An 11050-nucleotide genomic window follows, 5' to 3' on the forward strand; every position below is an offset into this window, starting at 1 on the left:
CGTCCTCAGAGACAGCAGCGTTGTAGGTATCCTAGTAACGGCCTACGTCCTACCACACACGTCCTCAGAGACAGCAGCGTTGTAGGTATCCTAGTAACGGCCTACGTCCTACCACACACGTCCTCAGAGACAGCAGCGTTGTAGGTATCCTAGTAACGGCCTACGTCCTACCACACACGTCCTCAGAGACAGCAGCGTTGTAGGTATCCTAGTAACGGACTACGTCCTACCACACACGTCCTCAGAGACAGCAGCGTTGTAGGTATCCTAGTAACGGACTACGTCCTACCACACACGTCCTCAGAGACAGCAGCGTTGTAGGTATCCTAGTAACGGACTACGTCCTACCACACACGTCCTCAGAGACAGCAGCGTTGTAGGTATCCTAGTAACGGCCTACCACACACGTCTTCAGAGACAGCAGCGTTGTAGGTATCCTAGTAACGGCCTACGTCCTACCACACACGTCCTCAGAGACAGCAGCGTTGTAGGTATCCTAGTAACGGCCTACGTCCTACCACACACGTCCTCAGAGACAGCAGCGTTGTAGGTATCCTAGTAACGGCCTACGTCCTACCACACACGTCCTCAGAGACAGCAGCGTTGTAGGTATCCTAGTAACGGACTACGTCCTACCACACACGTCCTCAGAGACAGCAGCGTTGTAGGTATCCTAGTAACGGCCTACGTCCTACCACACACGTCTTCAGAGACAGCAGCGTTGTAGGTATCCTAGTAACGGCCTACGTCCTACCACACACGTCTTCAGAGACAGCAGCGTTGTAGGTATCCTAGTAACGGCCTACGTCCTACCACACACGTCTTCAGAGACAGCAGCGTTGTAGGTATCCTAGTAACGGCCTACGTCCTACCACACACGTCTTCAGAGACAGCAGCGTTGTAGGTATCCTAGTAACGGCCTACGTCCTACCACACACGTCTTCAGAGACAGCAGCGTTGTAGGTATCCTAGTAACGGCCTACGTCCTACCACACACGTCTTCAGAGACAGCAGCGTTGTAGGTATCCTAGTAACGGACTACGTCCTACCACACACGTCTTCAGAGACAGCAGCGTTGTAGGTATCCTAGTAACGGAATAGGGTGCACTACTTTTGACCAGGGCCAATGGGAAATAGGGTGCACTACTTTTGACCAGAGCCAATGGGGAATAGGGTGCACTACTTTTGACCAGGGCAAATGGGGAATAGGGTTCACTACTTTTGACCAGGGCAAATGGGGAATAGGGTTCACTACTTTAGACCAGGGCCAATGGGGAATAGGGTGCACTACTTATGACCAGGGCCAATGGGGAATAGGGTTCACTACTTTTGACCAGGGCCAATGGGGAATAGGGTTCACTACTTATGACCAGAGCCAATGGGGAATAAGGTGCCATTTAGGATGTTAATGTTATTCATTATATTTTTTGTACATGTGCGATGTTTTCTATTCATTAACATCTCTGATATTTTAACTATAGGCTACAGTATAACCTCTCTGATATTTTAACTATAGTCTACAGTATAACCTCTCTGATATTTTAACTATAGTCTACAGTATAACCTCTCTGATATTTTAACTATAGTCTACAGTATAACCTCTCTGATATTTTAACTATAGGCTACAGTATAACCTCTCTGATATTTTAACTATAGTCTACAGTACAACCTCTCTGATATTTTAACTATAGTCTACAGTATAACCTCTCTGATATTTAACTATAGGCTACAGTATAACCTCTCTGATATTTAACTATAGTCTACAGTATAACCTCTCTGATATTTTAACTATAGTCTACAGTACAACCTCTCTGATATTTAACTATAGTCTCTGATATTTTAACTATAGTCTACAGTATAACCTCTCTGATATTTAACTATAGTCTCTGATATTTTAACTATAGTCTACAGTATAACCTCTCTGATATTTAACTATAGTCTCTGATATTTTAACTATAGTCTACAGTATAACCTCTCTGATATTTTAACTATAGTCTACAGTATAACCTCTCTGATATTTTAACTATAGTCTACAGTATAACCTCTCTGATATTTTAACTATAGTCTACAGTATAACCTCTCTGATATTTTAACTATAGTCTACAGTATAACCTCTCTGATATTTTAACTATAGTCTACAGTATAACCTCTCTGATATTTTAACTATAGTCTACAGTACAACCTCTCTGATATTTTAACTATAGTCTACAGTATAACCTCTCTGATATTTAACTATAGGCTACAGTATAACCTCTCTGATATTTAACTATAGTCTACAGTATAACCTCTCTGACATTTTAACTATAGTCTACAGTATAACCTCTCTGATATTTAACTAGACACCAAAGTAGGAGTTGTTTTGACGCTTCAGATTCTTTCTTTTTCTCCATTTTTGCTGTTTCATCTTATTCCCTGTATAGTGCCCTGCTTACAACCAGAACCCTGTGGCATTACATTGAGCCTGGTCAAACAGAGGGGCCTATATAGGGAATAGGGTGCCAGCCCTGGTCAAACAGAGGGGCACTATATAGGGAATAGGGTGCCAGCCCTGGTCTAAAGTAGTGCACTATATAGGGAATAGGGTGCCAGCCCTGGTCAAACAGAGGGCAATATATAGGGAATAGGGTACCATTTGGGACACAGAGAGTGTCAATATGGAGGCACATGTTTCCAACCCTTTTTCCATGAGATATATTAATATGGTAGAACTGATGCACATCAAGAAATAATGGAGGCGAAGACTTTGGGTGCAATAGAGCACATTACATACATTTGCATTCTAATGTTGACTTGGCTTAAAGGAAAATGGTATCAAGCGAGGTGTTTTATGCAAGCTCAGTTCTTGAGTCTTATGGAAATCCCTCGCGTGGATCTTTTTAAATGGGGAAAAGTTCTCAATGAAACTGGACATTAAATGTGGAGAATTATACATTTGTCTCTCTTGGCCATCAAGTAGCCTAATAATGTATATGTCATTGCAGACTACCATTTGATACATTAAATATGTTTAAATGATGAAATCACTGGAGTCACACATTATTCATATTTAATTCAGTGATTTAAATGATGACCCCATCCTCAGTAGCCTATTCCAGCAGTCTATTGGGAAACACAAGCACTTCTTACCTCAAAATTACAGTAGTGATGTTCTGGTGCCCGCTCAGGCAGTTTACAGTAGTGATGTTCTGGTGCCCGCTCAGGCAGTTTACAGTAGTGATGTTCTGGTGCCGCTCAGGCAGTTTACAGTAGTGATGTTCTGGTGCCCGCTCAGGCAGTTTACAGTAGTGATGTTCTGGTGCTGCTCAGGCAGTTTACAGTAGTGATGTTCTGGTGCTGCTCAGGCAGTTTACAGTAGTGATGTTCTGGTGCCGCTCAGGCAGTTTACAGTAGTGATGTTCTGGTGCCGCTCAGGCAGTTTACAGTAGTGATGTTCTGGTGCCGCTCAGGCAGTTTACAGTAGTGATGTTCTGGTGCTGCTCAGGCAGTTTACAGTAGTGAAGACCTGGTAGTTTAGAGATTCAGACCCCTTGACTTTTTCAAAATTTTGTTACATTACAGACTTATTCTAAAATGTATTCAATTGCACCCCCCCCCCCCCCCCCCCCGTCAATCTATTAAAAAATATATATTTGTTGACAAATGTATTAAAAATACAAAACTGAAAAATCTAATTTACATAAGTATTCAGACCATTTACTCAGTACTTTGTTGAAGCACCTTTGGCAGTGATTACAGCCTCAAGTCTTCTTGGGTATGACGCTACAAGCTTGGCACACCTGTATTTGGGGAGTTTCTGCCATTCTTCTCAGCAGATCCTCTCAAGCTCTGTCAGGTTCGATGGGGAGTGATTAGGAAATGCTTAATGGTTGTGTTTTTGTATTGTTATGATTGGGACCTACTGGCTTATTATGTCAGAGTTTATGGACTGTTTATCCTTTAACATCATGCTGTGTGTGAATGCTGTCTTTCCATCGGCCCTATCCAGTGGTGTAGTGGTGATTTAACACCATGCTGTGTGTAACTGCTGTCTTTCCATCAGCCCTATCCAGTGGTGTAGTGGTGATTTAACACCATGCTGTGTGTAACTGCTGTCTTTCCATCAGCCCTATCCAGTGGTGTAGTGGTGATTTAACACCATGCTGTGTGTGACTGCTGTCTCTCCATCGGCCCTATCCAGTGGTGTAGTGGTGATTTAACACCATGCTGTGTGTGAATGCTGTCTTTCCATCGGCCCTATCCAGTGGTGTAGTGGTGATTTAACACCATGCTATGTGTGAATGCTGTCTTTCCATCGGCCCTATTGTCACGCCCTGGCCTTAGTATTCTTTGTTTTCTTTATTATTTTAGTTAGGTCAGGGTGTGACATGGGGAATGTTTGTGTTTTGTTGGTTTTGGGTGTTGTCTATGTATGTTTAGTTGTCTAGGAGAGTCTATGGTTACCTGAATGAGTTCCCAATTAGAGACAGCTGATTTCGGTTGTCTCTGATTGGGAGCCTTATTTAGGGTAGCCATAGGCTCTCATTGGTGGTGAGTAATTGTCTATGTCAGAACGTTTGTAGCCTGTTGTATGTGCACGACGTTTATTAGCTTCACGATCGTTTGTTGTTTTGTTAGTTTGTATTAAGTGTTTCGTGTTTATTTTTCGTCATCTTTTAAAATAAAAGAAGATGGCTTACTTTCCAAATGCTGCGTTTTGGTCCATCAATCCGCCACACGATCGTGACAGAATTACCCACCATTATAGGACCAAGCGGCATGGAAAGCGGCAACAGGACCTACCTACACAGGATTCATGGACATGGGAGGAGATACTGGATGGTAAGGGGCCGTGGGCACAACCTGAGAATATCGCCTTCCTCGTGAAGAGCTGGAGGCAGCTAAAGCCGAGAGGAGGCGATATGAGGAGGCAGCACGGAGACAAGGCTGGAAGCCCGTGAGTACAACCCAAAAATTTCTTGGGGGGGGCCTTAAAGGGAGTGTGGCGAAGTCAGGTAGGAAACCTGCGCCTACTCCCTGTACTTACCGTGGAGAGCGAGAGTACGGGCAGACACCGTGTTACGCAGTAGAGCGCACGGTGTCTCCTGTACGCGTGCATAGCCCGGTTCGGTACATTTCAGCTCCACGTATCGGCCGGGCTAGACTGAGCGTTGAGCCGTATGTCATGAAGCCGGCCCAACGCATCTGGTCACCAGTGCGTCTCCTCGGGCCGGCGTACATGGCACCAGCCTTACGCATGGTGTCCCCGGTTCGCCTACATAGGCCGGTGCGGGTTATTCCACCTCCCCGCACTGGTCAGGCGACGGGGAGCATACAACCAGGTAAGGTTGGGCAGGCTCGGCGCTCAAGGGAGCCAGTACGCCTGCACGGTCCGGTATTTCCGGCGCCACCTCCCCGCCCCAACCCAGTACCACCAGTGCCTCCTCCACGCACTAGCTATATGGTGCGTGTCTCCAGCCCTTTACCACCAGTGTCTAAACCACGCACCAAGCCTCCTGTGTGTCCCCAGAGTCCTGTGCGTCCTGTTGCTGCTCCCCGCACTAGCCCTGAGATGCGTGTCCCCAGCCCGGTGCCACCAGTCCCGGCACCACGCACCAGGCCTACAGTGCGCCTCAGCCGGCAGGAGTCTGCCGTCTGCACAGCGATGACTGAACTGCCCGTCTGCCAAGCGCCATCTGAGCCATCCGTCTGCCAAGCGCCATCTGAGCCATCCGTCTCCCCAGCGCCATCTGAGCCATCCGTCTCCCCAGCGCCATCTGAGCCATCCGTCTGCAATGAGCCTGCAAAGCCGCCCGTCTGCCATGAGCCTGCAAAGCCGCCCGTCTGCCATGAGCCAACTGAGCCGCCAGCCAGACAGGAGCCGCTAGAGCCGCCAGCCAGACAGGAGCCGCTAGAGCCGCCAGCCAGACAGGAGCCGCTAGAGCCGCCAGCCAGACAGGAGCCGCTAGAGCCGTCCGTCAGACAGGATCTGCCAGAGCCGCCAACCAGACAGGATCTGCCAGAGCCGCCAACCAAACAGGATCTGCCAGAGCCGCCAATCAGACAGGAGCAGCCAGATCAGTCAGCCAGCCATGAGCAGCCAGATCCGTCAGCCAGCCATGAGCAGCCAGATCCGTCAGCCAGCCATGAGCAGCCAGATCCGTCAGCCAGCCATGAGCAGCCAGATCCGTCAGCCAGCCATGAGCAGCCAGATCCGTCAGCTAGCCATGAGCAGCCAGATCCGTCAGCTAGCCATGAGCAGCCAGATCCGTCAGCTAGCCATGAGCAGCCAGATCCGTCAGCTAGCCATGAGCAGCCAGATCCGTCAGCTAGCCATGAGCAGCCAGATCCGTCAGCTAGCCATGAGCAGCCAGATCCGTCAGCTAGCCATGAGCAGCCAGATCCGTCAGCTAGCCATGAGCAGCCAGATCCGTCAGCTAGCCATGAGCAGCCAGATCCGTCAGCCAGCCATGAGCAGCCAGATCCGTCAGCCAGCCATGAGCAGCCAGATCCGTCAGCCAGCCATGAGCAGCCAGATCCGTCAGCCAGCCATGAGCAGCCAGATCCGTCAGCCAGCCATGAGCAGCCAGATCCGTCAGCCAGCCATGAGCAGCCAGATCCGTCAGCCAGCCATGAGCAGCCAGATCCGTCAGCCAGCCATGAGCAGCCAGATCCGTCAGCCAGCCATGAGCAGCCAGATCCGTCAGCCAGCCATGAGCAGCCAGATCCGTCAGCCAGCCATGAGCAGCCAGATCCGTCAGCCAGCCATGAGCAGCCAGATCCGTTAGCCAGCCATGAGCAGCCAGATCTGTCAGCCAGCCATGGGCCGTCCCTCAGTCCGGAGCTGCAGTCTCTCAGTCCGGAGCTGCAGTCTCTCAGTCCGGAGCTGCCATTCCTCAGTCCGGTGCTGCCCCTTACCCTGGTGCTGCCCCTTACCCTGGTGCTGCCCCTTACCCTGGTACTACCCCTGACCCTGGTACTGACCCTGGTACTGCCCCTGACCCTGGTACTGCCCCTGACCCTGGTACTGGCCCTTACCCTGGTACTGCCCCTTAGTCCGGAACTGCCCCTTAATGCAATGGGGTTAATGTGGAGGGGGGTCGTTTGGAGGAAGCCTAGGAGGTGGTTAGGTACTGTGGTGACGTGGGGACCGCGACCAGAGCCGGAGCCGCCACCGTGGAAGGAAGCCCACCCAGACCCTCCCCTAGACTGTGTATGGTGCGCCCGGAGTTCGCGCCTCAAGGGGGGGGTTATGTCACGCCCTGACCTTAGTATTCTTTGTTTTCTTTATTATTTTAGTTAGGTCAGGGTGTGACATGGGGAATGTTTTTGTTTTGTTGGTTTTGGGTGTTGTCTATGTATGTTTAGTTGTCTAGGAGAGTCTATGGTTACCTGAATGAGTTCCCAATTAGAGACAGCTGATTTCGGTTGTCTCTGATTGGGAGCCTTATTTAGGGTAGCCATAGGCTCTCATTGGTGGTGAGTAATTGTCTATGTCAGAACGTTTGTAGCCTGTTGTATGTGCACGACGTTTATTAGCTTCACGATCGTTTGTTGTTTTGTTAGTTTGTATTAAGTGTTTCGTGTTTATTTTTCGTCATCTTTTAAAATAAAAGAAGATGGCTTACTTTCCAAATGCTGCGTTTTGGTCCATCAATCCGCCACACGATCGTGACACCTATCCAGTGGTGTAGTGGTGATTTAACACCATGCTGTGTGTGACTGCTGTCCCTCCATCAGCCCTATCCAGTGATGTAGTGGTGCCTGGAGAAGTGGTTAAAACATTTTATTTATTTTTTACTTCTCAAATAGCCCATCCAGTGAAGGAAAGGCCCCCTGTGTGGAAACTCCTGTTTTTAATGAGTTTTCCTGTTGGTTTGATATGTCAGATTTTCACTCTCAGCATCCCACTTTTTTTTTTTTATATAAAAAAAATACAAAAAGTCCACGACAAGCCATATCAATCTGTCAGGGCCTGGCTACCCAGTGCAAATCCATGTCTATGCCCCTGATGCAAACAGCGTATTACGACAAAAATTGGTTCGCACCTGCGCAAACATGTCTATAATAGATACAAAGGCTGATAAGGTATGTTTAAAAAAAGGAGTGTACATATTTGACAAAGCGGTTTTATGCGCTGACAGAATGGAAGATGATAATTAGGAGTTTTTAAAATTATGAGTCCTCACTGTCCGACGCCGAGTCAAGACCGAGACACTCAAATTGTGGTCTCGATACTGGACTCCAAGTACTACAACACTGGCTTGCACTAAACCAGGAAATGCAGTTATCAGGAGAATGTTATTGAATTGTGACTAGAAAAACAAATTTAGTTAACTTCAGAGAGTTTTCACTTATACAAAGTATCAGGAGTCGACTGTCAATCATCACCTCCCAAAATATTCCAACATCACGAATGAGTAGAATTAGACGAGAATGGATGAGAAACAGTCTTGGACAGATGGAAGCAAATGTATCCGACACCAAGACACTCATGATGTGGTCTGGAGACGGAACAGGAGTCCTACAACACTGCTTCATCACAATGTAAGCTAAATGTGTTGGATACGAAACAAACCCTGGCATATTATAAAGGAGAACATGTCCAAATTAATGATATGCATGCATATCAAACAGGAATATATATTAAATGAATACATTAAGTGGTAAAACCGTGTTGTTTGTGTGCACAGAGACAGAACCTCCCTATCAGAAAACACCTTTACTTGGCATCATAAAATAAACATTACAACATAACTTAGGGTCGGCTCGATCCTTCTTCAGTGCCGCCTCCTCTTATTCGGTTCCGTTCCCCGGGAGCTTTTCGCCCTCCTCTCTTTTCCTCCCCCGCAGCGCTCCATTTAGGCGGCCTGCACGGCTGGTTGGTACTCTCCCCTAATTGCTGCCATCAGCGTCTCCATTCCGGGTACTCCCAGCAGAGGGAGCCAACGTCACGGCACGTACCTCCCCTCTATCACCAACCCCCGGGGTAGACCTCCCAGGATCCCACCATTGTTGTGTTTCTCCTCGCAGGGGATTAGACAGATGAACTGCATCCTGTCCAAGCCTCCAAACCAGAACCGTGGGGAGACATCAGCACCGGTCATTTTTAATAATATAAACTCTTATTGGTTTCCTGTATCTGTGCATGAACCCTTGGAACACAGTCCATTGTAGAAAATAAGTCATCCCCAAGTGAGGGACATCAAGGAGATGAACCTCCAACACTCGGAAGCTTGTTGGGTACATGAAGGCTCATGACAGTTACGTATTCTTTGTTCCAGACCCTTTCTGACCTCATGCAACTAATTGTGATCTACATTGAGGACCATGAATAGTTGAACAAGGTGTTTGTGCTGGGCTGGCAGGAAAGAAAACGTGTACACAGTGCAGTACCCTGGGACAGAAATCAACCACATCTGTATTTTACAATGAGCTTTATGAGTTATAATGAGCTGACAATTCTGCATGATAGAGAACAATGTGTGGATCTACGTCCATCTAACCACAGTGATGCTGCTGAATAAACTCCTAACTAACTCCTGGGAGAGGGTGATGTTCCTGTTGGACCGGAGGTTCCCAACTTCTTTACATCTGTCTGGGTGATGGGGAGGGATGTGCTTCAACCTGAGGAGAACAGAAACATAAGGGTGGGAATTAACCTCACTGCTCAAATGTCAGTGTTGGTTCAAGTTGCTGAGAACCTCCAACTACCTTTATTAATGTGCAATGGTTTTGTAAACAGTTTTGCATATTCATAGGCTTGATCAAATTGTAGGCATTGTATGTAATCAGCTATACACTCGTGGTGGTGTAAAACGGTGTTTCATTAAGTAGGCATGTGTAACGGATGTGAAATGGCTAGCTAGTTAGCGGGTACGCGCTAGTAGCATTTCAATCAGTTACGTTACTTGCTCTGAGACCTGAAGTAGGGTTTCCCCTTGCTCTGTTACTGTTCCCTGGGTGCCGTGGATGTTGATTAAGGCCGTCCCCCCCACCTCTCTGATTCAGAGGGCTTGGGTTAGATGCAGAAAACACATTTGGGGTGAATTCCTTCAACTGACTAGCTTTCCCTTGTTCCCCTTATTGGTATGTCAGGTTCTGTTTGTTTTATCACTGTAACCATAGAGATCCTACTTTATTTTCTAAATGTAATCAATCTTCTTCTTGGAAGGAATAAAATATCTGTAATGAAGCATTTGAAAGTCTGGTGTTTTGTACGTATGGCTTGTAAATGTAGCCAAGTGATTCCCATATGAGACAATTCAACATTGGTGCAATTGTATTTGAGCTAAAAATAGTGATTATTGAAAGCCCTCTTTTAGTTGTCAGTTATTCCAAAGATGGTTTAGTATTGTTTTGTACGGTGTTTATTCTATACAAGAGCAAGGTAATGTTGATTAGTTAGTCTTTACCTCAGCATAACTCTGTAGTTCGCATACAGCTCCATTCAGCGCGTAGTAAGTCATGCCTAACTTGGCTCACTAGTACTATATAGTATCACACTCAGATACACAGAACAGCAGCGCCATCTAGCGGCGACATCTCGCAACCAGTATAAAGATGTATAGAAACTGTCCAATAGAAATCCCCGATCACACTTCTAGGCGATGTCATGGCAACGTTGGCTAGCTAAGTTAATGCGCAGAAAACAACATTGATTCAAACAGTTTGAGCCCTGTGGGGCATGTGAAGGCTATCAAATCAAAGGCACAAATTAAATGTATTTACCTTTATTTAATTAAAATAATTAAAGAGCAGCAGTAAATAACAAGAGCAGCATAGAAGGGGGACAATGCAAATAGTCTGGGTAGCTATTTGATTAGATGTTCAGGAGTCTTATTGCTTGGGGGTAGAAGCTGTTTAGAAGCCTCTTGGACCTAAACTTGGTGCTCCGGTACCGCTTGCCATGTGGTAGCAGAACGAACAGTCTGACTGGGATGGCTGGAGTCTTTGACAATTTGTAGGGCCTTCCTCTGACACTGTCTGGCATAGAGGTCCTGGATGGCAGGAAACCTGGGCCGTACACACATCCCTCTGTTGTGCCTTGCGGTCGGAGGCCAAGCAGTTGCCA

The sequence above is a fragment of the Salvelinus fontinalis genome, chromosome 36 (genome assembly GCF_029448725.1).
Source record: "Salvelinus fontinalis isolate EN_2023a chromosome 36, ASM2944872v1, whole genome shotgun sequence".
In the NCBI taxonomy this organism is placed as follows: domain Eukaryota; kingdom Metazoa; phylum Chordata; class Actinopteri; order Salmoniformes; family Salmonidae; genus Salvelinus; species Salvelinus fontinalis.